We start from the raw sequence: 22812 nt of genomic DNA on the forward strand, positions 1-22812 counted from the left end.
TGATCAGCGCCAGGGTTTTGGCTCAGCAATTCCACCAGGAGATTCCATGTCAGAGGCGGTGGGCAAGGAGGATCCAGGCTGCATTTAGGGCAGCAAATCCCAGGAAGCCTGAAAAATTCCGGACGGTTGTGTGCACCTGAGCTGTGCTGCTCTTGTACCAGTCCCCAAAACCATCACAGCCCTTGGCAAATAAACAGTTGGCAGAAACAGAGCTCCGACCCACTCCCAGCATCCTACTCTCTCCTTCCAATGGAACCACTTCCCAAATATTTTGTCTCAAAAGGACATCACCGATGCAGCCATGACCTACCTGCCGGCCATGCCGTGGGGGCTCAGCCTCCCAGGACAACCCTTCAGTCCCCCACGGTGCAAGTCCAGCGAGTCCCACACCAGATTCATCCAACACCCACATGGAATAACCTTCTCCACATCGGAGCTGCCCTGGTCCTCCCTCCCTCCTGCTGCAACAGCTGAGAAATGTTACAGCAAAAAACACAGAGGTTAAAGGGGGAAAATCAGTTATCCTGCCCAGGATCCAGGAAACTGTTAACTTTAAAAGACTCCAGTGAAATCTGATGATTCCAAGCAGCCAAGCTTTGGGGTTGGGTTTTTTTAAGGCGAGTGTGGGGGGGAGGAACTGTATTTTAATCTGCTTCAGATTTGCGAGAGAGCAGCCAAAAGAAATAAAAAAGGAGGCATAAAGAAGGATGAGAAGTTTCTGGTGCAGAACAAAAGCGTCCCTGTTGCTCTCTCCGTGGCCAAGGAATCTCAGAGCGGAAAGGTGATGCTTGTGGGGCACCCACGGCCCCCAGGAGGTCCCTGCATCCCCCACAATGGGGGGCACAAGCTGCATATAGGAAAGGGGCACTGGTAGAGGTTTCCCAGAGAAGTTGTGGCTGTCCCATCCCTGGAAGTGTTCAAGGTCAGGTTGGATGGAGCTTGGAGCAATCTGGGATAGTAGAAGGTGTCCCTGTCCATGGCAGGGGGGTGGAACAACATGGTCTTTACGGTCCTTTTCAACCCAAACCATACCATGATTCTGTGATTCTGTAGCATATAGAGCATAACAAGGAACAAGTGTGCTGGGATGCAGAGAGCCAGAGGGGGCAGTGCCACAAGGCAGAACAACCCGAGCTCCACGTCTCCTTCCTTCCACCCTCCAGTGTCTCAGCCACGTGGGGCCAGGCACGTCCAAGTTTCTCCAGAGAGGACAAAACCGGGCCTTAATTAAAAGCCAGGTTGTGGTTAATGGGCTATCGAGCAGTCAGGAAGGGAGTGTTACAGGTCAGCCTGAGCTCGCCCTTTGATTACACCTTGGGCTGTTAAAGGCAAACCTCCAGAAGCCAAATTAATCCCCATTAGAGCCAGAGCGGGCACTTAATGCGCGGGGCCAACCTCTCACCCAGAGCGTCCCTCAGAGATGGCAGAGGGATTAATGAGGGAGGCAATTATCTTCTCACAGGTAGAGACACTGAGGCAGGGAGGAGGGGAGTGAGGCAGAATCCCTGAGCAGGGGGGGTGGCACCAGGGATGCCGCTGTAGGTGACGCCATGAGCATCACCCAAGGGCTGAAAGCCGCAGATTTTTGCTTTCCTGCTGCTTTGCCACATGGATTTGAACTGCGTGCTCCTTCTCGGGGTTTTACTTATTAAAAGGAGCTGCTTGTCCTCTTTTTAAAAATTTTATGATTATTTATTTATAACATCAGTGCACAAAGGGGCCAGGCAAGTGCTCTGCATCGTCATGCCTAAATACAGCCCATGCACAGGGTGGAGGGGTGGCTTCTGCCTCTGCTGTTGTGAACAAAACCCCATTTTTAGAAGGATTTAAGTTATGTTTTCAAGAAAAACAACTTTCTCTGCAGGGATTCAAAGCAAACTCAGACTGGATCTCCTCAGCCATTAACTGGGGAAACTGGATGAAGCTGTTGGTCTGAGCAGCATCCCATCAGCCAGGCTGGCGAGGCCAACCCATCTCCAGGAAACACTGAGCTTTAAAAATATAGCAGAGCCAGACACAGGCAGGTCTGGAATCACGAATCTCAGGGAAGAGCCAATGCTAAGCCATGGCCAAACTCCAAGTTGAAACATTTTATCGATGGGAAAGATTTCAAGCGGGCGTGAACGGCGTCTCGAGTTTCAAAGGCGTTTCGCAACGTGTTTCAGACAGGTTTAACCAAAAGCCTTATTAACTCGGTTGAAAGTTAAACTGGGAGCAGCTGACAAGACCTTTCTGAAACAGCCCAAGTTGTGCTGCAAAGCGGGGTATTCTTCCATGGAATGATTCCACAACAGGAGGGTTATTTAATGGCTATGAGTAGCAGGATAATATTTAAAAGAAAAGGATTTTTCCAGGTGTTAAGAAGCAGCGGCCGGAGACGCCTGCATTTAACTCGCAGGCAAAAAAATCCCCCTCGTGAACCCCAAAAGCAAAGCGAAGCCCTGACCTCAAGCAGCTGGAAGGAATTTCCTTCAGCTCCATCTCTGGAGCTGGTCCAGCGCCAGGATCCGCAGCGATGGGAAAATCACAGGCAGCTGCAGAGCCAGCCCCGAACCAGCACCGCTGTCGCCCTAGAGGTGCCACGCAGCTGCACTGCCTTTTCCCGGGATGGAGCAAGGGGAAATCTCAGTGCTCCAGGTGGGAGCGATTGCCTTTGCTGTCCCAAACCAGGGAACAACTGGATTAAGAGTGAGGGGAACGCAAAAACTCTTGGCATGCTGTGATTTTATAAAGTTACGATGGTACCGTGGGGATGGTGCTGCATCCAGCGCCAACTCTGAGTATCCAACCTGACCCATATCCTTCATTCCAAACATCTGGCAGTGAGTGGAGGAAGAGCGTGAGCGATGGCACAGGGCTTGACAGTGTTAATGATTAGTGGGATTAATCTGCTGGGAAGGGGGAGCATCCCAACAAGTCCCTCACATCACAGGCAGAGTCGTGTATACACCCAGCAAAGCTCGGATGAGGTGAGGCAGCACCACCAGCAGCAACAGAAACAATTTTTGGGTGTCAAATGGAACAAAAATCTTTGTTTCACCCATTTTGGTCGTGTGCAGGTCTGGGGGGTGGTGGTGGGTTTTTGTTGTGTGCCTGGACAACCAAGAGACCAAACCAACCTCCAACCACAAATCACTTTGGACTTTTGATCCCTTCTCCCCAAGAGCGGATCCGATGCTTTTTTTGAACGAGAATCAGGAAATTTCCTGGCTGCAGTCCCTGGCTGGCCGACACCAAACACAAAGCCTTAACCCTCTCCACTGCCTTTGGGCAGGGGACACAGAGTGATGTGACAATGTGCCAAAGCAATCAGCCACTGGAAAAGAATAGGGAAGTCTTTTCTAAGGAAAAGAAACACCCGGCGGCGCAACTGGTACCACTGCCATTTCCAGCAAGTCCTTTTGATTCCAGGCAGTTTAACACACAAACAACCCCAGAACCTGAAGACTGAAGAGAACCCTTAAATGGGAAAATGTTTTTGCTGCCATTGGCAGAGGAACGTGCAGACATGGGGCGGCTGCAGCTCCCATCACCCAATTTAAAGTCAACTTTTCTCCCAGAGCCGTTGGAAAAGCAAACCAGAGGTTTGCTCAGGGCCGATTTTGCAAGTTCCAGGAAAACAGGCAAAAATAAACAGAAAAAAAAAAATAAAAATCAATGGCGCTTTTTAATCCTGTCTGGAGGAGGGGGAAGCAGAGCCCTGCTCGGGCTCCCATCAGAAATGGGAGCTGGAAGTCACTTCTCAGGAGGGTGTGAAGCAGAGCCGGCAGCTCCTCGCTCGGAAGGGTGCACACAGGCTGCCCCAGGATAGCTCAACTCGCTGCTCAGAGATGAAATAACACTGGAGGAATTTTTCCCCTTTGGCCCTGGGGATCTGTAATTACTTTTTTCCTCTTTTTCCCGGCACGCAGCTCCAACGTCACGACCTGCTGAGCTCACTCTTCCTCCTGAAAGTGTGGTGGGAAAGGATGTGCCGCTGCCTCCTCCTGCCCCCAATCCTGCTCGTGCTCACGGGGTGAAAGGAGAAGGCAGCAGCCCCTGGTTCCCTGTAAGGACTTATGGTAATGGGATCCCATGATAAAAAAATTTAACATCACACATGTTATTAAATTTGGGTGCTTTTTAGCCCAAGCAGAGCAATGAGAGCACAGACATCACCATAGGGGTGGGCAACCTCAGACCACACCTTTGCAGCTCCCTTGTCCCTATTGCTTAATTTGGTGGGAATAATCTTCCACCTTCATTTGTGGCTGCTTTTCCTGGTTAGCAGTTTTCCTCAATTAAGAGGATCCTTGGGGAAAGCAAGCTGGAAACTCCATGAGAAACACTCAGCCTAGGCAGCTGAAGGGTCAGAGCAGAGAAATTGGTGTAAAACGCTCCAGGGAATTTGAAAATTCCCGGGTGATGACACAGAGCTGGGGGAAGCAACAGGGACTCCCAAAATATCACATCTGGAAGAAAAAAATCCCACTTTGATCAAGTCTTCAAGGCTGAACCAAAGCCAATCGCTTTCCGTGGAGCCAAAGAGTAACTTGCCCTCTCCACTTTCATATCGAGAAGCAGATGGACTACACAACTTCCTGAAACCCTTTTCCCCCTCTGTTTTCTAAGCTCCTTTAATGGGGAAAAAATAATAAGTGCAAAAAATAATAAGTGCAACACTCGGGACTCAATAATCCTACAAAATCCTGCTGGAGACAGGCACCCTGTGCTGGCGATGGGATCACAGCAGCCGTCCCATAAAGGCGGTCGGAGGAGCCAAGCACAAATTTGGAAGCAGGAAGGCACAATGCTCTCGTTTACACTAAATAAGGTTGCTAGGTTATGGATTTTTGGGAGGGGGGGCATAATCTGAAAGGGGATCCAGATGGCTGTAAAGCCTTGTGGTGGAAAAGCAGCATGAGGCCAGAGAGGGAAGAATTCCTCTTTATGCTGCTGCCGTCTGCTCCCAGATCCTGGATTTCAGTCCTCAGGAATGCTCTCCACGGATCCTTTTAATTGCCCCATTTATATTTGTGGTAAAAACTAAGGAGAAGACGGAGCTGGATGCGGAAGAGTGACAAAGCTGGTGACTGGATACCGGGAAAAAGTCACTAAAAAAATCCCACGGAGCAGCCATTCCCCAAAACCCATGCTGATCCAGCCACTTTGTATTTCATAATGCTGAGAGCCTGAAAAAGCCTTTGGGAAAACCTAAACCACCCCAAAACTCAGCCTGCTGGGAATTCACACTAATGCCACGTCACTGCCATTGGCAATTTTTCCTAATACTTCCAAAAAATGAGCTGCAGAGTCAGCCTATCCTTCCCTGGTTTTAATCCAAGTACTGGGATTTAGGGGAATGTTTTTTTTTATCATTCCTTCTACACTGCTAACAGAGACTGGGAAGGTTTTGCAACGCTTTATTGAGTCCAGCAAAAAAACCTCCTGGGAGTCACAGATACAGGACACAAACTGCTTCACTTCTGTGGGATTGGCACAAGAAAGGTGGGTGCGAGGATGGCAAACCCCTCAAAATTTAGCTGGAAATGGAAAATGGAACTTTTACACTGCCAGACCTGCATAGCCAAGTGAGGTGCTTGGAGAGAAACACTAACAAACCCAATGTGTATCTCTTCCTCTGTCAGTCTCAGCACTGAGTGTGATGCCATGGGATATTGTCCTTCTTCCCTGTTCTCCCAAAATTGCGGCCAGACCTTAGTGGGATGTATAAAGTCAAGGGACCTCAATGAAGTACTGGCACAGGGTGCCCAGAGAAGCTGTGGCTGCCCCTGTATCCCTGGAAGTGTCCAAGGCCAGGTTGGATGGGTCCCTTGGCAGGGGGTGGGACTGGGTGGTCTTTAAGGTCCCTTCCAACCCAAACCATTCCATGATTCTAAAATCCAGGCACACCTACACCCTGGGGAGTCTAACCAGGAGGTGATGGGACAGCCAGGTGTGAATTTTCAGCATCACCTACTCCCACCCTTCCTTTGCCCAAGGACGCTGCTTCTTACAGGAGTCCTCATAAATTGAGCCCTCAATAAGCAAAACACCAATTTACAGCTGTGCTGCTGATGTTTAAAAATGAAAAGGGCAAACAAACAACTTTTGAGAAAGTTACTCAAAATTTACCTTTTTCTTGCAACCAACTGAACAAAACCTGCTAAATATTTTCAAAACAACTTCAAAGCTACAAAGCTAAAAACTACCAGTGGGAATTTCAGGCATGTAAGAGTTTAGTGTCAGATCTCTACAAATTCCCAGGCACTGAATTGCCTCCTAGAAGGGAAAATATATGAGTGGCACTAAGGAGGGGTCTTAGCAACGAGCAGGCTGGCGGCTTCAAGTGGCTTTTTAAAGGTCAAGAGAGAACATGATGCCTGGGAGCCCTCACGTTCGGTTTTTTACTGTGATTTAATGATATTTCATGCCAGCCTGGTCATTAAATCGCTGCCTTGCACCAACCAGACACACATCTTTTAAACCCAGTCTTAAAGACTTTACCTTTCTAAAATATCATTATACCTCTTTCCTACCCTTGCCCATCTTCATCAAGGGGAAAAGCCATGTTGAGATGAAACACAAGGAAAGGTCCCACCACCAAGGGGATTTTCAGGAAGCACTGCCAAGCAGCATCATTGACATTCAGCGGGAGAAGCCAGTTTTCCTCTGCTCTGTGGGGGCTGCCATGTTAAATCACATTTGGATTCACAGTACAAGGCTGCTAAAATACCACCACGGCAGCTATTGGCACATTTCAATGAAAGCGCCGTGGCCTCATTAGTAGAGTGGAAATTATGAGCTTGTCTTTGTATATATTTAAAAGCTCGCCTCTGAAACTACACTGGGCCAGGGCCAGGAATTCCTGGCTTGGAGCTCCCACCACTCGGCAGCCTGGGATCACTTTGCTCACACAGGTCAAGCGACCGCGCAGCCACCGACACGGGAGAGACGGCGTTGAAAAAACACCCTGCGGGGAAAGGCACAGAGCAACAGGGTTTGAACCAAACCCTCCCTCCTTTCCAGCTGGTTTAGGGATCACTCCTAATGAAAGCACAGGTTGTAATTAAGAGGATGCAAGAATGTGGGTGTGGGGAGTTTCATCCCGCTCCCGTCGCTCCCAAAAGCCGGGGTGAGAACATCCCGTCGGCCCAGAAGCGCCGTTCCCCTCTGGGGATGGACCACAAAAACCTGAATCCTTTGAAATGAGGGGCAACCTCATGAAAGAACATCGTTTTGGGGATCTGATCCTCTCGAGATGTGATTTTGCAAGTCTCTACCAAGGAAAGCTTCGGGCTCAGCTCCCAACTTACCCGCACGGGCGCCGCAACGCAGCCAAGCCACGCAAACCCAACGTATCTGCTGAACGGCTACCGCGGTTCGGTGCCAGGGACGCTGGAAGAAAAGAGAAAAACACCCTAATATTGCACAAAAATCCAGAGGGAGCGAGGGAGAGGATGAAGACATTGGGGTTTAAGCGTTTTGATTCGCAGAGGCTCCTAGAAATTGGTTCAGCTCCTGGTAACAGCACCGAGATCCCCCTCCTGAAACGCGGCGATGATGTTACGTGGCATAGAAAGAAAACGGGGGGAGGCTCGGCTAATCCTCACAATTTTATAAGCATCTGAGACACTAATCCGTTGATCTCATTGAAAGGGATTAGAATTACTCCCTTGCCAGGAAATTTAAGAAGTTTTCTACCAGATGTAAACAAAAGGAGGGAGCAGCCCGCAGAGAAGGCTGCCACACAGCGAGGCCTCATGGAGAAATCGGGGCTGGTTTTGGGGTGGAAGAGGGGAATTTCCAGCACAGCATCACTGAGGGTTGTCTGGAGCGATGTGGGCATCCAAGGCAAGCCTGGTCAGCCCATCCAGAGTAGCCTAAGGGAAGGATCCCATCCCGACAAACAACCTGCCAGGGCATCATGACCCATCTTTGAGGTCCAATCTTATGGGAATGATGCTCCAGCTTAAAAAAAAATCCACCTCAAACTCCTGACTTGTTCTGCACTGGCTTAGGAAAACATTATTTTAACGATAAGAAAAAAAGAGGGCAAATTTCTGAGCAGCAAACTGGGTATTTCACACAAAACCTAAGTTGTGCCCAGCCTGGCAGCAGCATCCATCTGCACGGCTTTGCAGAAAGGACTCAGGTTGATAAGGTGGGAAAATATAACACAGCATCCTCATGGAAATAGTCTGGGATCTGCTGCTACCCTCAAAATGAATAATTCATAATACTGAAGAATAAATTAATTGATTTAGAAGATGAAGCAGGCAACATGCAACCTGAGTTTTGAGACCAAGCACAGTTTGCTACTAAATTGGATGTTCTGGTTTAGAACGTCAATAGCAGAGATAAATCAAACCTAAAGGAGGTAGAAAGGATTCAGGGGATCCTGGTGAGGAAAAGCCACTCTTGTTACAAGACAGATGTTTTCTAAGAAAGAAACTAAACTTTTGTTAGTGCTTCCTTCTTTCCTCTTTTAAATTCCATCCAAAAAAAGAAACTTAAAGAGATTCAAGTTCCAACCTCAGTGCAAACCAGGACTCATCACCTTGTCTTAAAAACACTCCTTTTGGAGGTGCCTCACGGGACAGCAGCAGAATCCCTCTTCTCCAGCCCATTTTTATGGAGTACCATATCATTTTTAGTCCTTAGGCACAGACAATACCCGCTTGGCTTTGGGAAAACACTCACCGTCCCCGTGAAGCCCAACTCCTAACTCCCTGCAACATTCCTGCTCACAGCTGTAGCATCCAAGGCTGGAACAAACCACCTGATGCCAGGCTTGTCTCCAGCTCCATCCCCCTCACCTGGCTGCAACTCATTCCAGTCCTTTCCCCTCACCTCCCTGACTCGTTGCTCCTGCTGCATCAATGGCAGCTGCATGGGGAAGATGCTGCAGGAGATGGGAGGAAGAGGAGGAAGACACAAAGAGGAAGCCCCAAGAGCCGTCAGAAGCACATGACAACTCAGCACCCCCAGGCAAAGCAGCAGACGAGGAAATGATCCATTTTTCCTGCTTTTACTGCCAAAGTGCCGCCCCCAAACAATGCTCAGCACAATGGCAAGGGTGTTCTGGTGTGAACGCCAAGCGAGACCGGGGTGAAAGGCTCAGCTGACAGACATCCAACCATGAGAGCTTCCAGCAGACGGGCTCCAGCTCATCCCGATTTATTCAGCCACTAAACCACCCAGCGTCGCACAGTCCCATCCCACTTTGGATAGCCACCACTGTCACAGCCTCCTTTTATCTCACACGCCAAGACAGAAAGATGTCGGGTCTTAATCCGGCACTTAGCTGAAAAGCGAAAGAAAAACCCCAAGCCGGCAGCTGTGTTTAGAACTGAGCCAGGAAATCGCCCCGGGGGAAGCCCAGCCTGGCGACGGGTTTTTATAGGGAACAATAGGAAAACGAGAGTCGTTAAAGCGCCGCGGAAATATTTGCCTGCTCGAGACAAAGCTCTGCGTGCAGAGAAGTTTAATTTGATCCTTACGATACGCCAGCGATTTAATTCCGAGAGCCCGGTCGGAGGGAGGCAGGACGGTCAGGCGGATTTGCTGGGGTTGGAAGTTGTCAGGTGGGACACTCCTTTCCCTCCCACCCAATTCGGATGGGGCATTCGGCTTCTCCCACTTTCTTACCTGCCAGGCTGCTCTTCCTGGATTCAAACGGATCGACTGGAGAGCTGAAACCCCCTGCTCCCAGTCCTGGGAAGCTGCACGGCCACGGAGCTCTTGTATTTTCCCTGAAATACTCCTATGAGCCAAGAAGCTGGGAAAACCACTGTTATTCCACAGGCAGAGAGAGCGACAGTGGCACGGCTGGAACGGGGAGGGCAGCTGCCTCCTGCTCAGCACTTTCGGTTTCTCTCTCCAAACACTCTCCTGGCGCCGTTTCCTCTTAAGGCGCTTTGCAAGTGAAAAGCTGCATTAGAGGCGAGATTAATCCTCCGAGGGGATAATAAAATCACAGAATCATGGAATCGTTTAGGTTGGAAAAGCCCTCTAAGGCCATGGAGTCCAACTGCTAACCCAGCACTGCTAAGGCCACCACTAAACCACGTCCCCAGGTGTCACGTCCACATGGGTTTTAAACCCCTCCAGGGATGGTGACTTCAACACTGGCCTGGACAGCCTATGCCAGGGCTGGACAGCCCTTTCCACGAAGCAGTGGCGTCAAAGGCTTTACCAAAGTCCAGGTAGACACACCCACAGCCTCTCCCTCATCCACCAAGCAGGTCACCTCGTCATAGAAGATCAGGTTGGTCAGGCAGGACCTGCCTGTGCCAAACCCAGGCTGGCTGTGCCTGATCCCCTGGTTGTCCTGTACGTGATGGCTCAGGGTGATCTGCTCCTGTCACCGGACTGACAGCCCTGTAGTTCCCCAAATCCTCCTTACAGCCCTTCCTGTGGCAGTGTCACATCTACTCACTTCCAGTCAGCTGGGACCTGCCCAGTTAGCCAGGGCTGCTGGTAAATAATGGAAAGTCTGTCCCCATCCATTGCAGCAATCCAGTTGTATGAGTCAATCCCACATGTTTCTGTGACAGCAACTGTGTCACAGCTTTCCTGATGCCCAGTGGCTTCCAGCTCCTCCTGTTGGTGCCTACGCTGTGGATGTTGGTGCAGATGCACTTCAGCTGGGTTATCAATCCCAACACCTTTTTGGGGAAGAAGTCCTAATTCCTATGAGACCATTCTCGGTCGCTTCCATGTTTTCCAGTACATCAATGACATCTGTGCTGCACATGGATCTCCATCTACCCCCTCCATGGAGAAGGGAGACCAAAGGACCTGGCTAGTACACTATCCCTCCACCAGGATTATCCAGCACAAAGATCCTTTTCCCTCTCGGAGCCAGGGGTATCCCACCTGTTGCCAGCAGCCCTGGTGTCACATAAACCCACACACAACAAAAAAAAAAAGTCAAAATAAACCTGGAGAAGTCATTCCTGCTTGCTTCTCACATTCACAGTCCCAGAGCTGGAGCAAAAAAAGCAGGACTTTCCTGCCTGGGCTTCCCACAGCCCAGCCCTTGCTCCTCCTCCTGATTCTCAGCATCTTGCCTGCTTTTTCCCTAGGCTGATCCAGCTTTAGCTCCAGCATCGGAGCAACCCGAGACCTGTCAGCCTTTGGCTGCGCTGAGGCAGCTGGTTGCAGCTAATTTGGTCCATGAGCTCCTGCTGCCCATCCATGCCTTGCCACTGGGGCTTTTTACTTCTCTTGGAGCACCGAGGCCAGGGCGGGCTCTTGTCTCCCCTTGCCATCCCTCCGGCACTGCATCCGTTTGTGAGCAGGACATGGGAGCCCTCCACGTGTGGCTGGAACCGTTTAGGTTTGGTTTTGCTCTTTGGCGGAATTCAAACCAGACAGGCAGAAAACCAGCACTTTGGATGGCTCGTGTTATTGCTCCAGCAGGGAAAGGCATCCAAAACCAATGCAGCTCCATCCCTGGTGGGTACTGCTGTGTCCCGGCACGGAGGAACAATACGCTGCCCATGGAGACGCCGAGGCTTTCCCATTCCTAAAGTCAGGAAGGAAATCACCACCACCTGTGGCCGTGGTGAAGCCACGTGGGTTTGGATCCTCTCCTGGAGCGCATTTTCCATGGGATCATTGGCGTTTCTCACCCAAGCCAGGGCACCTGCCAGGCTCAGGCAATGACTGGGCTCACTTGCAGATAAGCCCCATATCACATCATCACTGATGCCACTTCAGGGCCCTGTCAGCGAGTCGGGGTGGGGACATGGGCAGGACGGCCACTCCCAGCCTCACTCTGAGTGGTTCCAGGGTAACAGGGACAGGGGAGGTTTGGTCTGTGCCCATCGATCTTATCTTGTGTCAACAACACTCGGAGAAATGATTGCAGGAACCAAAACCAAACAAACCCAGCTCGGCCACACCAACCACCGCTGAGACCAGGAGAGCTTCAAGGCCCAAAGGAACACCCTCCAGGCTTCCACACCGACATTCCAAGGTGGCTGGACCACCAGAAGGATCTGCAACTCCTGCCACGGCCCAAGGGATGGAGTTGCTTGGGTTTACTGTGCAGCAGGAGTCTGATCCAGTGGGAGAGGACCTTGTCTCAGCCATGTCATCCCAAGGCAGAAGGTTCCAGGTGGTGATGGTGGGAGTGGAGGAGATGAACACCAGCTGTGCCTCTCTCCACCCCTTCCACAACCATGTGGTGTTTTATGGCTATGAGTGAATCACTCACAACACATCTTCTGCCACAGAGCCAAAGTGAAAGTGACAACAGGTCGCTGAGAGGGGTGACCCAAGGGGAAACACCTGGAGAGATGGTCCATAAGCACAAAAGCCCTCTTAGCAAAGCCAGATGTCCTATCATCCCACACATCATTTAGTCCAGGTAAGCAGCTGGAAGTCAGTCCTTCTGAATCTCCAGGTTTGGTTCAGTTTCAGTCTGGAGCAGCTCTGCCACTTTCTCACTGTGGAATCCTTCTCCTTCTCCTCCTCCCCATCACTGCCTGGTCCCCAGGACATGGCCAGGACCACCCGCTGGCCAACAACAGTGGCAGCAACCAGCAGTCATCCTCTTATTTCCATTTGGCACAGTTTGAAGGTCTGACAGATCCCAGAACATCCAGAGCACGCTGAACCCAAGGTGTCCTTCATGGCTGGTCCATCACAGGTGTCTCCAGTGACACCTGGAGCTGAGTGGATCTGAGCCTGGGCTGCAGAAGCGAGAGGTCCCAGCACAGCCGACCCACATGCACATCTTGTCCCCCCAAATCTGAAACAGCCTTTGACCAACCAGCAACGCCAGTGACCCAACCAGCAGACCTGGAGTGTCCAACTCAGCTGGAGAGGAGAAGGAATCCACCCTTGGGACGCAGCAGCCATGGTGTCAACTTTTACCAGGGAATAAAAATACACAAGCCTGAGCTGAGCAGGTGGTGAAGCAGAGCTCTGGGAGGTGGTGGAGGGGTTTCCTTCAGCAGCAAGACTGGGAGATGAGGAAGATCACCACCACACCCACCTCCAGCAGCTCCACCACCCACTCAGGACCAGGATGTCATCTGCGGGCATCAGCCCCGTGATTTGGTAATGGGATCACATCATCCCTCCTGCCCACTTCCGGCACGCAGCGCTGGGAGCATTATTTTCCCTTTTTTAATATGTTTTAAATACCTTAATTAGTGCATTTTGGGCTCCTTCCACATTGCCCCCAAGCAGTTCTTCTGTCAGGGGCTCTATCCTTCCACTGCCAGTTCTTAGCAGGACACAGGGTTGTTATTTTTCCGGGCCAGGGGCCAAATTAGTATTTAATTTTTGCTCCAGATGGCACAGCACTTCAGATGCATCAGCTGGAGCATCGAATCTGTATGAATAAAGTAATAGAGCAAACAACCTGATTTACTCAGGGGCTGTTTGACGCGCTCAAAGTGCTTTGCGTACACCTGTCATAAAAAATAAAAAAGCATTCAAACAAATTCAGGTGATGGTTTTGCTATCACACCCAACACCTGAGGGAAACGAAACTGCAATAGGAACCTAAAAAATAATGATAATGACATTAAAACTTGTATTTTGATTTCTATCAAGTCAAGGATAAAAAAATTAAAGGCTGATTTTGGCCATCAGGGTTGAGCCTGGACCTGGGTTTTGTTCACCTTCCCCTGTGCTCACCACCCCCAAAGCCCCAGTCATGCAAATCAGGGTCAAAGTTCTCCAGGAAAAGGGCTGGTGATCACAGATTTTAGAGTGGTGCTGAGAGCTTATGGCTCTGCTCACCCAAGGAGGACACCAGAGGACAACCATGAGATGTTCCACTTACACTTCTGGTGAATTCACCCCGTTCTAGGAAGCTGCCGCATCCCTCCGGCACAGCCTGCAGCTGGGATATGTTCCCTGCAAACTAAATCACCCAAAATAACTCAGAACAAAAAAAAAAAAAAAAAAAAAAAAAGACGTTGAGTAGTCGGTTTATCTGCCTGGGCACACTAAACGCCGCGTAAAACCAGCTGAGCCCGCAAACGCCTGGAAACAAAGGGATGGGAGGGGGGGGTGTGCTCGGCTTTGCTCCGTTCAGAGCATCCTTGGGCTGTGAGAGCCCGTCCTGGCGGCACCCGAGACAAAGGAAAGCCGGGAGCTGTAGGCAGGAGTCAGCTGGGGAAAACCGGGACGAGGAGGCACCCGCATCGCCCTCCCCGGCAGCTGCGGAGCCGGGCTCGCGTGTTGCCGAACACGTTATCCATGGCAGGAAACTGGAGATCAAAGGCGAGGAGCGTGCCAGAGCAAGATGTCATCCAAACCTCCTGCCAAAGGTGTGCACGGGAGGGGGGGGGAAACAACCCCCGGACACACACGCTGGCACATCCCACGGAGCCGGCGCCGCTCGGGGGGCGGCCAGACCCATGTGTGTGCTCTCCGCCGCGCACCCCGGCTAAGACAAAGGCAGGCTGAACTAAACAAATATCACACAAAACCGCAGGAGGTGCATTTTTACCCGTCGGTTTTCAGTCCCCAGCGACCCACGCACGTCCCCTGCCAAAGCGGCGGGTGCTGGGAGGGCACGGACGTGCCGGCACGGCAGGAACAGCAGCCCCCGTGTAACTCCAAAAAAGCAGCTTTTCCCATTTCTGGGTGTTAGTTTTTTGTTTGTTTGTTTGTTTTTGGTGGTTTTTTTTTTTTTTTTAAAGCTGAAGAAACCCGCAGCGTCCTGTCTCGGCCCCGGGAAAGCAAAGGGACGTGTCTGATTCCCAGCCAGCTGCTACCAGGAGCAGAGGTGACCTGGGGACTCCGAGCAGAGCGCGGGGTGGGACCCCCGGGAGCTCCCCCTCATCCAGGGGGTCCAGGCAGGATGGGTGGGGACACGTCCCTTTGCTTCGTGCCACTCCAGCCCCCTCCTGGGGGATGTGGTCCCAGGCCGCGGCCCAGTCCCTGCTCTTCCCCACTCTAGGCTGTTCCCCCTGCCCCACAAAGGGGACCTTATGGCACCCCTACAGTGCTATCAGGCACCCCAAAGGCACAGCCGAGACACCCCCTGAGGGTGTCCCTTTAGGGGTCTGCAGGGACATGGGGGCTGCTCCATTGCCCCATGGAGGTCCCTGTCTCATGGGTCAGAGAGGGAGGGCAGCCTGACCCCCTGATGAGGAGGGGGTGCCTCTGCCCCACGGGGGGAATGGAGGAGGAGCCCTGTCCCACAGAACAAGGCACAGAGAGGGGTCTCATCCCATAGAGGGGATGGAGAAGGGACCTTTCCCCACAGAACAAGGCACTGGGACACATCGCAGCCTCACAGGACAAGGCACGGGGAGAGGGGTCCTGCCCGAAGAGAGGATGGAGGAGGGACCCTTCCCCACAGAACAGGGCAAAGGGAGAGGTCGCACCCCATAGAGAAGGGACCTTTCCTCTCAGAACAAGGCTCAGGGAGGGGTCCTGGCCCCACAGGGGGGTTGGAGAAGGAGCCCGTCCCACAGAACAAGGCAAAGAGAGACGGACCTGCCCAAAGAGGGGACGGAGAAGGTGCCCTTCCCCACAGAACGAGGCACAGGGAGAGATCCCGGACCCACAGGGGCGCCGGAGAAGGGACCCAACCCCACAGAACAAGGCACTGGAGCGGTCCCAGCCCCACGGAGGGACTGAAGAAGGGTCCCTTCCCCACAGAACACGGCACAGGGAGAGGTCCCACCCCACAGGGGGGATGGAGAAGGGACTCTGCTCCACAGACGGGTGCACAGGAAGAGGGTCCTGCCCAAAGAGGGGATAAAGGAGGTGCCCTTCCCCACCAGAACAAGGCACAGGGAGGGGTCCCAGCCCACAGGGGGGGATGGAGGGGGGTCCCTTCCCCACCAGAACAAGGCACAGGGAGGGGTCTCACCCCATAGAGGGGTCCCGCGGGGGGGTCCCCGCCCCCCTCAGAGGCGCTCGGGGGGGCCCCGGTCCTCCGGCCCCCCAGGGGGCTCCCTCCCCCCGCACTCACCCGCCGCCGCGCTGTCCCGCCGGGGCTCGCGCCGCCCGCACCGCCCGGCCCGGGCAGGACCCGGATGGAGCCGCCCCGCCCCGCCCGGCGCCGGGCACGGCTTCTCCGCGACTGCTGCGCATGCGCGAAATGGGGGGGGATAACGGCACGGGGAGGGGCGGGGCCAAGAGCGGGGGCGGGGCTAAGGGAGGGGGGTGACGGGGGGGGACAAGGGAGGGGGACACCGAGGACAAGGGGGACGGAGGGAGGCGACACAGGAGGGGGTGACACGGGGGGACAGCGGGACGGGATGGGACAGGGAGAGGTGAAGACGGAGGGGGGTGACGGGAAGGGGGTGATGGGGTGACAGGGGGACGGCGTGGAACGGGGGAGGTGACAGGGGAGGGGGGTGACAGGGGGTGACACGGGGGGACAGGGGGAGGTGATGGGGGGATGAAACGGGGTGACAGGGGAACGGGATGGCACAGGTAGAGCGGACACTGGGGACAGGGTGTGACAGGGGGACAGAGTGACACAGGGGGACGTGACAAGAGAGGGGGTGACACGGGTGACAAGGGAAGGGGGTGGCAGGGGGATGGGGGGAACAGGGGGAGGTGACAGGGTGACAGAGGGACAGGGGGACGTCTTGGAACGCGGGAGGTGACGGGAGGGGGGTGACAGGGATTGACAGGGGAGGGGGTGACACGGGAAGACGGGGAGGTGAAGGGGGGTGAAACGGGGTGACAGGAGGACGGGATGGGACAGGGACAGTTTATAGGGGGCAGTGACGGGGCAGGGAGTGGCTGCGGGGGCATGAGGAGGCATTGGGGACATGCGGTGACGCTGGGCAGAGGGTGGCACTGGGGGCAGGGGGATGATGTAGTGGGGGCTTGAGGTGACTGTGGGGACGAGAGGTGGCACCGGGGACAGGGCAGTGTGACATTGGGACGAGCATCCCGCGCTCCCGGGCGCTGTGACATTGGGATGAGCATCCCGCGCTGTGACAGCAGGGACACTGGGATGAGCATCCCGCTCTGTGACAGCAGGGACACTGGGATGAGCATCCCGCTCTGTGACAGCAGGGACACTGGGATGAGCATCCCGCGCTCCCTGACGTGGTGCCGAGGGAGGACTCGCCGGCCTTTCCTGACCTCGGGATTCCTGAGCGATGAGATGAGTTAGGGAGCCGATCTGCTGGATGTATTCGCTGGGTGAAGCCTTATTCCCGCTGTGGGAATCCCCGCTCCGCATGGCAGGGATTTGCCTGGACACGCTGGAGATGCCTGTAGCCGGGAGTCCTGGGCTTGGGAAGAGGCTGTGTAGCCGGGGCCCCGAGGGGACCTACTGCCGGCAGCTGACTGGAGGAATTTGGGAAGCAAATGCACTCGGAGATCAAGTTCTGTCATTCCTCCCACGCTGGGTGACCAGCCCCGGGCACCCCTGCAAAGCCCGGAGCCACAGCCGGAGGGGAAGGGAAGTGCTTCAGGCCGGAATTCAGCTTGTCCTTGGCACAGATAGAGCCATGGAATTGTTTGGGTGGGAAGGGATCTTTAAAGGTCATCTCATTCCAACTCCCCTGCCATGGACAGGGACAACTTCCACTAGCCCAGGTTGCTCCAAGCCCCATCCAACCCAGCCTTGGACACTTCCAGGGATCCAGGGGCATCCACAGCTTCTCTGGGAAGCCTGTGCCAGGGCCTCCCCACCCTCACAGCCAACAATTCCTTCCCAATATCCCATCTAACCCTGCCCTCTGGCAGTCAGAAGCCATTCTCCCTTGTCCTATCCCTCCATCCCTTGTCCTATCCCTCCATCCCTTGTCCCAAGTCCCTCTCCAGCTCTCCTGGAGCCCCTTTAGGCCCTGCAAGGGGCTCTCAGCTCTCCCTGGAGCCTTCTCTTCTCCAGGGGAACCCCCCCAGCTCTCCCAGCCTGGCTCCAGAGCAGAGGGGCTCCAGCCCTGGCAGCATCTGCGGGGCCTCCTCTGGACTCTCTCCAGCAGCTCCACGTCCTTGTGCTGTTGTTCCCAGGGCTGGAGCAGCTCTGCAGGGGGGTCTCACCTGAGCAGGGCAGAGGGGCAGAATCCCCCCCTCTCTTGCTGCCCACGCTGTGGGATCAGCCGAGGACACGGGGGGGTCTGGGCTGTGAGTGCACATCACTGTCTCATTTCCAGCCTTTCATTCACCTTTTCCCTGGAAGAGAGAAAGAAACCCCAAACTGGCCTCTCAGTCACGGAGGGCTGTGAACATGGGCAACGCACGGTGTCCATCAGGACTCAGTGGTGGCACAGGGCTCACGGACTCTGCCTTATTCCCAGGACCTGCTGCCAGTTGTAGAAAACAGTTCCTGTGATGTACCACCCTCCCTGCCTCAATTTCCCTTTAGGAAGCACTGCTGCCTGCCTGGGGACATGACCAAGAAAGTCCCCTTGGTGGAAGGGGAAGGGCTGGATGGGCAGTGTCCTGCCTGTGAGGATGTGGGATGGGAGGGTGTGGGGATGTGTCCCCACACAGACCACTGAGGGTGTGGGGATGTGTCTCCAAACTCTGATTCCCACCCTGCCCACAGAGGGAACTTCACTGCTCACTTTCTCCCTGTTCCTGCTGATAACACCCTGTGGTATGTACAGGAATTCCAGTTTTTCCTACTGGATGTGTGAAGGCATTTGCGATCCAGCCCAGCTGCATGTCCAGGCCTTACAGAGATGGGATGATCAGGGAAGGTGGGTCTCTCCCATTAAAAAGGTGGAAGACTTCTCCATTCTCCTCTCTATTCCTCTGTGGTGGTGCTGGACCATGAATGCCGTGGCAGATCTGTTGCTACCCCAAAACAGATGGGGTGACAATCACAGGGGTGGGACCTGCGCATCCCATGGAAGTGAGTGGAGGCTGAAGTGGTGGCAGAAGTCCTGAGTCACCACCTCCCGCATCCTGCCAGGATCTCCTGCTCCTCTGAGGCTGCCGTGGGCAGATCATGGCTTTAGGACAGACAGGCTCTTTCCTGGTGGTATTTCACCTGCACTTGCAGGTGGTGGCAGAGTTTTGGGTTCCCTGTGGTGAGTTAGACATAAAACAATCTGTGCAAGGAATTCCATGGACTGCTCTGTGTGTCTGGTAAACCCAAAGGAGTCACAACAGAAAAGTGAGCAGGGTGATCCTGCACTTTAATGCAGGTACTCTCAATCCCTCTGGAAGGAGATGCTGATCCTCAACTGGTTGCTGTGTTCAGTTTTGAGCTCCTCATGACAAGAAAGACATTGAGGGGCTGGAGCGTGTCCAGAGAAGGAAACGAAGCTGGGGAAGGGTCTGGAGCAGCAGGAGCACCTGAGGGAGCTGGGAGGGCTCGGCTTGGAGAAAAGGAGGCTCAGGGGGGACCTTCTCACTCTCTGCAACTCCCTGACAGGAGGGGGGAGCTGGGGGGGATCGGGCTCTGCTCCCAGGGAACAAGGGACAGGATGAGAGGAAATGGCCTCAAGCTGTGCCAGAGGAGGCTTAGGCTGGATATTGGGAAAATTTCTTCATGGAAAGGGCTGTCCAACACTGGCACAGCTGCCCAGGGCAGTGTTGGAGTCCCCATCCCTGGAGGGATTTAAAATCCCTGTGGATGTGCACTTGGGGACATGGGTCAGTGGTAGCTTTGGCAGTGCTGAGGGTGGTTGGACTGGATGATCTCAGAGGGTTTTTCTAACCTTAGTGATTCCATGATTCTCTGATCTATCCCCATATCTTCTGTCTGCTGGTCAAGGGGACCTTCATCCTCACCAGCCTGGCCAGGCCAATCATGCAGGTGTTGTAGGTGGGAGATGTGATTGGCTGACCATCCCCTTCTCTAGTTCCAGTTCCCATGGCATAGCACTGCCGGGTCCTGGACACCTTCATAATCCAAGCATCCTCCTCCAGCTCCTTCACCAGAAAAAATCCACTTCACTCTTCCCTTTTCCTCCTTCTTCATCCATCCTGACTTCTCGGTGCCCCCACTCCTTGCCTCCTCTTCCCCCTCCTTTCACTCGAGGTGTCTGGGGTGGCCTTGCCAGCCGATCCGAGAGGGAGCACGTCCAGCCATGGACACTTGTTGGTTAATGGTTGGACTCGATGACCTTACAGGGCTTTTCCAACCTTAATGATTCTATGATTCTATAAATATCAGAGCGTGCCCATCCCGCCTCCGCCTCCACAGCGGGATGTGGGGAGCCTCCCTCGCTCCATCCCTGCTGTGGTGGTGTTGCTCAGCCGGTAGCACCTGTGTTGCTCCACGCTTGGGCTGCAGCTCTGCTTCCTCAGAGCTCTCCTGCCCCCCTCCCCCGGTGTCAGCAGCACTTTGGTTCTGCCCCTGGCCAGCCCTCTGTGGGGTGGGTGGAGCGGTGCAGACTCTTCCTCGTAGCAGCAGTGATTACCTGGGAGCTTTGACTCAGGGATGGCTTTGTGAGTCAAGGAAGGACGCTGCTTTGGCAGGGCTTGCCCAAGGGTGGCCCACCTCCCTCCTCAGTCCTTTCACCCACCCAGGGCGATCCCGCTCTGGGCATCACATCCTGCTGAGCGAGCGGAGCAGGTACAGCTCCTGGGTGGCAACCAAAACCCTGTGGCTCTTCCTCTCTGGGATGTGCTTGGCTGCAGCACAGGATCCTGCCAGCCCAAATAGCAAAGGGGAATCCAGGCAGTCACTGCTCACATCCATGAAGTAAATTGCTTTGGAGCCTGTTTTCAGGTACTCGGAGGCAGCATGGCACAACCTGCATCCGTGTGGGTCCATCCTCATCCTCCTGCTCCTGCCCCAGACCATGCCAAAAATGTACCAGGGAAAACTGAACAGCCTGGATATCACTGGGCAATGCTGAAAGCTTCAGCTGGGGGAGACTGGAGCTACAGGCAGGAAGTGATCCTGCTGGGAATGTCCAGCCCCTGGCAGTTAGGGGTGTTTGGCACAGCCTGGAGCTGGGATCAGCGCCATGAGGATGGAGAGCTGATTGCCATGGGGATTTTCCTGAGGTCTGGAAAACTTTTCAAGTGGCTTCTGCTGGAGCAGAGACCGTTTGCTGGTGGATGCAGGTGGTTTCCTGAGATGTGAGGAAGCAGTTGGGAATTCCTGTCAGGCGGCCAGGCTCTCCCTCACCCCATTAACAACAACGGGCTCTACCTGCAGTCTCCCACTCCGGGAAAAAGACCCTCATTGAGGATGAGTGCCCTTGTCCTGGCACGAGTCGGTGCCAGCACAAGGATGGACTGACAGGGAAGAGCAGAGGATGGGTGGAAAATGGAAAAGTGGGCTCAGGTGGATGCGGCCCCAGTGATGGGCAGATTGCAAAGGGAAGAGGGCAGGACTGCTCTCACTCTCTGATCTATGGGCCACAGAGGAATGAGGGAGAAGAAGGACATAGGAGGGATATCTTTGGAAAGAAAAGAAGTAAAAAAATCTATTAATAGTAAATGAGGAAGTTTCCTAAAGGGAGGTCAAACCGGTTTGTCCGAGACACCGTGTGCTTTGGCTGCACCGTGTCTGGAGCATGGGAATGTGATGTCCTGTTGCATCAGTGCTGCCAAACCCGTGTCTCTTTTGGGGATGGGGCACTAGAACTGTCACTACAGGGACCAAACCAGAGCCAAGAGCTGAAGGAGGGAAACCAAATTCCCCCTTATCCCTTAGGAGTGCACCAGCACATCACCCCACTCACCGAAGACACAGGCAGGGAGTGAGACCAGCTGAGTCCTTGGGTTCTATAAAATCCACTGAAAATGGACAGTATGGACAAGCAGCATGCATGCACAGTGGGATGAGAGCTCCCCCTGGCTCAGAGCCACAGATCATCTCTGCTGGTCTCCATCCACTGGCTGGGACCGAGGGGAGCTGCTCCGCAGGAATGCAAGGCGAGGGCCAAGCAGGGGAATGCTTTCCACATTATATCCTCTCAGTTTCCGGCAATTTGCTGCCTCGGGACTTCCCGAGCCAGAGGTTGTATCCGTATCTTTCTGTTTAACAGCACTTGATGGGCTTGTGGAGACGGGATGATCACTCGTGTGGTGTTTCCTTGGGAAAAAAGAGTTCAGAAGGAAGGGCAGGCACAGGAATATGGTTCACGTCAGGGCTGCTTTATGCTTTAAGTATAATAAATGATGTGGATAGAGGGATGTAAAATCCCCCCCTCCTCCCCTCTGCCGTGGGAGCGGGATTCAGCCCTGGGGCCAGTGGGTTTCCACAAGAGGCTGCAATACAAAACATCTGGAGAACATCAGCCATAAAGAGACAGGAATGCTCCAAGCTGGGAATGGGTCCAAGCTGTCCCTTGCAGGCTCAGACAGTCACACACACACTCACTGTCTCACCCCAGAGCTCTGCCAGCCCTTTGGTTGGGTTTTTGCTACGCCTACATCCTGTCCAGGAGTGTTTGGGGTTTGCAGGTGGGATCCATCCCAGGCATATTTTTGGGGTACGCTTGGTCACGAGGCCATGCAGGAGCTGGAGTTGACAGCTCCTGTGATCTGCCCCTGGACTCAGCAGTTTCAGGGATTTTACACCCCTCTGAGCAGCTGTGTTGGGAATAGAAGGCAATTCCCACCTCACCAGGAGCAGCCACTTCCCTCTAACACATGGATTTACTTGTAGGGTGGAGTGATGGACCGAAATTTTGGTTTTGAGGGCATATTTGCTGTTTGGATTTTTTTTGGGGAGGAAGTAGGGATCTTGAAATCAATAGCAGAGAGCCCAGAGCATCTTTATTAAACAGTGTGTCCCTTCCTCAGATCCTTGTGGTGATGGCTCTGCTTGGGACCACACTTGAACAGCCAGGATTGATATAAAATTAGGCTGGGGAAAACCTTGCAGGAGCATCCATGGGGAGAGGGGCTCCTGGATAAAACCAGGGGCAACTTTTACACGGGGGACAATTTCCCAGCAGATGAAAATTGGAG

The 22812-nt window shown here is 53.7% G+C and overlaps 1 protein-coding gene across 4 annotated transcripts in view; it reads right to left on the minus strand.

Annotated features, from left to right (window-relative positions):
- Nucleotides 1-16005, minus strand: part of RNF24 (ring finger protein 24) — a 29814-nt gene extending 13809 nt beyond the window's left edge. The window contains exons 1-2 of one of the 4 annotated variants that reach the window (XM_039385612.1): nt 13787-13902; nt 7296-7377 (exon numbers count right to left, since the gene is read on the minus strand). The gene's annotated coding sequence lies outside the window, so the exon portion shown is untranslated. Of the gene's footprint in view, nt 1-7295; nt 7378-13140; nt 13331-13786; nt 13903-15934 lie in introns of those variants that run through there. The other 3 variants (XM_039385614.1, XM_027712680.2, XM_039385613.1) reach the window with 3 other exon arrangements.
- Between the last annotated feature and the right edge of the window lie 6807 nt (nt 16006-22812).

The sequence above is a fragment of the Pipra filicauda genome, unplaced genomic scaffold, assembly GCF_003945595.2.
Source record: "Pipra filicauda isolate LSUMZ 115617 unplaced genomic scaffold, ASM394559v2 scaffold422_size665910_pilon, whole genome shotgun sequence".
In the NCBI taxonomy this organism is placed as follows: Eukaryota; Metazoa; Chordata; class Aves; order Passeriformes; family Pipridae; genus Pipra; species Pipra filicauda.